At 36.2% G+C, this 4,396-nt stretch overlaps 1 non-coding gene across 1 annotated transcript; it reads right to left on the reverse strand.

Annotated features, from left to right (window-relative positions):
* Positions 1 to 469: 469 nt before the first annotated feature.
* TRNAL-UAG (transfer RNA leucine (anticodon UAG)) lies at positions 470 to 551 on the reverse strand. Its single transcript has one exon. It is a non-coding gene; the product is annotated as a tRNA-Leu (tRNA).
* Between the last annotated feature and the right edge of the window lie 3,845 nt (positions 552 to 4,396).

Genomic DNA, 4,396 nt, shown 5'->3' on the forward strand with positions numbered 1-4,396 from the left:
AACAAAAACCGAAACCCTTTGCTGTGGAGTTGATTCCGACTCACAGCGACCCTATAGGACAGAGTAGAACTGCCCCATAGTTTCCAAGGAGCGCCTGGTGGATTCGAACTGCTGACATTTTGGTTAGCAGCTGTAGCACTCAACCACTACGTCACTAGGGTTTCCAAATATGTGAAAGTCATGTTTATTTCAGTATAAACATTTTAAAAACATAAAAAATTGCCCCTTGGGCACAAAATGGTGCTCTTAGATATAAAGAATATACAGGAATGACAATAGTCTGACTTTCCTTATCACTCCTTAAAACCAGAAACACTACCTGGCTGCTGGTATTGCGGAACTGCTAAGCTTTACGTTAATAGTCGACTGCTTTAACCACTGCGCCATCAGCGCTCTGACCTGTTAGGAGCCCCGAAGCAATTGTCCCAACTTAAACTCGCGAATTCTTAGGTTCAATTTAAAATATAATTGGCAGCGGTGGGATTCGAACCCACGTCCTCACAGAGACTGGAGCCTAAATCCAGCGCATTAGACCGCTCGGCCACCCTACCGAATCTTTGAATCTATTATGTGTAAAGAAACAAGAATGTTTTCCCACACTATTCCTAAAGCAGGTCTCCATGCTCGTTGTCCAAGACACTGATAAATAACAACTAAAATTTATTAGGAATTTATTATGCGCCATGCACTTTCCTTACATTTACTGTCATTCAACCCTCCTAATTGCCTCAGGAGATAGGTACTTTTACTATGATCTCCATTTGCCTGATGGAGAATATGAGGCACAGCGGTAAGTAACTTGCTGGACGTCACTCAGCAGAAAGTGATGCTTAAAGCGGAGCGGAAAACTTCACTGTGTTGTGTAATTCATTTATTCCAGGGTAAAGTCCTGAAATATCTTTGATCAAGGTTATTGTGACAAACTCAGAGCAGCATCAAACTTATATATGACGTAGCATTAATTCTTTTTGGGGCATGGAGGTGTATAAGATGTAAAAACCTAATGCTTCAGAAATTTCACTGAGATCCTTCGAACCAAGAGCCTTGCTGAGGTTGTTCACCTAAGTTCCTTCGTAGTGAAGTAGGCAAAGCGTCAGTCTCATAATCTGAAGGTCCTGATGTTCGAGCCTTAGAAAGAGCACCTGGGTTTTCCACCTCTTCTACTTCGTGGGATATGGTTATAAACGGACCTGTACAAACTGTAATTTTTTTCTTTTTTAACACTCCTCCAAGGAGTCCTTCAAGAGCTTTATCTGTCTCCTTTGGTAACAGGACAGCTTTTCAATAGGTTAACTACAGCACAACCTAATACCAAACTCTGGATTAGTTACCTATTACTACTGTGTCAAGTTACCACAAATGTAATGGCTTAAAAACACACACAAATTTATTATCTTACAGTTCTGGAGGTCAGAAGTGCGAAATGGGCTCTGTTCAGGCCGGATTAAGGCATGTGAGGGCATTAAACATTGATAATCTGTGATGTCCCTTCCTTCTACTTACTCAGGCATTCCCACGAGGCATGTGAGTTATCCGTATACCTGTATATATATGTGTGTGTGTGTGTCTTAGCTACCCATGTATTTTTAAATACGACTATAACATAAATGAACCCAAAAGTGGCCTATGTCGTTTTAGCAGAATGAGATGAACAGCATTATGAAAATTTTAGTGGATGTGGGGTACTAAAATTTTTACTATATACCTCATTTTCTACAAAAAGAATATACTCTGTATTCTACAACAAAGAAAATGAGTCAGCGAGCTTAGTTGTTTCAACACTCAGTGTAAAATTCTATTGATTTTCTACAACACAGTATTGACTTTTACCATTTTTGCTTTAAACAGGTCATCAATTTTGATGCTTGTTTCATAGAAAATGCTATAATTATAAATGAACAAATGAAAAGATGTCTTAAAAGAAAATTTAATGATCAGAAAAACAAATATTAAGACAAATTACTTTTATTTCTAGGTAGATTTGTCACCTCTAACATGTTATAATTAAAAACATTTCTTACAAATTCTTCAATGATTAAATCACAGTTAAGCTGCAGAATAATACTTACTTCCGTACATAATAAAGATAATGGATGGAGTCTTTCTTGAATCATTGCTGTACGCTCAGGGTTTTTTCATCTCTTTACGTTCAAAAATCAGCGGTCTGTTGTGCAGTTTGTTACCATTAAAGTTAGGAATACGTGTAAAGCAATTTCAACATTGGGAAATATGCATTGTATTTTATCTTCTATTATGGAATCCTACATGCTTGCATGAGTAAAATTTGTCTTTCCTGAATCTGTAAACTTAGTTCTCATGTAAGACTGAAATTGTGGCACTTCTTCATAAAAGTTTGTATTTAAGCCATGGGGATGAGCCTGCACTAATTTCTTGGATGCCTTCGTGCAGTCTTTATCAGATATATCCTCACTGTTTAAGAAGGAAAATCTATTTGAAAGAACTTCATATACATTCTTCCTCTTTTCATGCAAGATTCAAGTGAGTCAATGATGGTATATTTTGTGGTTAGGAGAAATTGACCTCTGGCTCTCAATGATACTTCTGAGGTGCTTCTATGATTTTGTTTCTTTCTAGTGCATCTGTGATGGAGAACTGCTTGATAATCAGTATTTGGCAGTATTTATATTGTCGTGTTTTCAAAACCTTCTCTTAAATTATGTAAATACCCTATTAATGACTCATAGAGATCTGTGCATGCCTTTAAATTTACTTCTCAGTCTTGGAGGCCTTGACTCTTCTGATGAAAATGCTGCAATATGTTATTCCACATAACCAACATGGGTACATACTCTAGTGTTTGTATTTTGTTGGCGGTGTTTCTCTTTTGGCATGTCCTTTTTGTGTCTGGTCTTCAGCAATACTTCTAAGGCATCTAGAATCTCACTGTACTATTCCGGGATTGCATTCATTGCTACAGCATGCACTTCCCAACATGTTTTAGAAAGACAATTTAATACTCAGTCACTGACTAAATATGTTTTAAGAAATGCCCATTGGTTAGCAGAGGTAGCAAAAAATGTGGAGAGTAACTGAACAGTACAAAAAACCCAACTGCTTCCAGACAACAATCTGTTGCAGCTGCATTCTTCAAGATGAAGCGAATATGCAATACATGGTATGAAAATGGTATATTCATTACCTTCTAATATTTTCTGTTGTATGCCTTTATCATTGGCAGCATTGTCATAGGACTGGCCTCTGCTCTTAGAAAAATCAGTTTAGCACACTTCACATAAATAGTAAAGTACTTGATTTGTAATTTCTTCACCCACATGACTTTTTAAGCTAGTAGATGTGATAAATTGCTTAACAGGTTTTCCATCTATGGAGATATGTATCTTAAAATAATACTTAGCTGATCTGTATGAGCAAGATCAGGAGTGGAATCTACAGACAAACTCAAATATCGAGCTATACTTACATCACTGAAAATAATTGATCAAACTTTATCACTTATTAAGTTTATTAATTCTTCACGTGTTGTTTTAGACATATATGATGGGTTGCCCTTTCTAGTGTTACCATATTTGGAGATGTGACCTGTTAAAAATGGATCAAACTGAGAAACAAGCTCAAGTAGACCTTAGAAATTTCTGCTTTGTGGGCCCCCAAACACTTTTTTTCTTTCTCAAAAAGACAGTCCACCTTCAGTGATGGTTTTAATGAAAGCACAAACGCATTGCAAAACGGCTTTCCAGTACTGACGTTCTTCATTAATTTGTGTTACCAGTTTATGAGTTAACTGAAAACAGTGTCTTCAGTTTAAATATGACACCACACAATCTCTGTTTTCACATGTATCAAACGTGTTCAAGTTGCTAAACCCATCCATAGCAAATCGAGAATTAAATGATTTAGGACAGAATAGTTTGCAAACAACTGAGAGAGATTCCTTCTTACAATTGTCACCATTAGCTTTGCACCTTAGAAGTATATTCTGGCTACAGAACCTTGTTTGTTTACCATCCAGATTATTTGGACAACAAATTTTCAAATGGTCCACTATGATGTTGACAATCACTTGGTCCTCTTTTGATCCAGTAATTACATCATTAGAAGAAAAATTATTTTGCAAAGCAGGATGTGTATTTCTGTTATTTATGGGATCTGCAGATATGACAATTTCAGATTCTAAAATAGTTCCACTTTCTACACCATTATTTATTATTTTTTTAACTACATCAAGGAATGGATGCAGAATTTAGAACAAATTCTATTATATTCATAATGCTATTAGTAATTTCAGCACTGGAGGTACCAGTAGAATGATTTAATGCACCCATTAAAACCTAATGTTCAAAGGACAAAGTCTCTTCTGATTCATTATGTTTTAAAAAGGAACTTGATTTTGGAATTGTCTTTAGGAATTCACAAA

Source organism: Loxodonta africana, chromosome 1 (assembly GCF_030014295.1).
Source record: "Loxodonta africana isolate mLoxAfr1 chromosome 1, mLoxAfr1.hap2, whole genome shotgun sequence".
Lineage (NCBI taxonomy): Eukaryota > Metazoa > Chordata > Mammalia > Proboscidea > Elephantidae > Loxodonta > Loxodonta africana.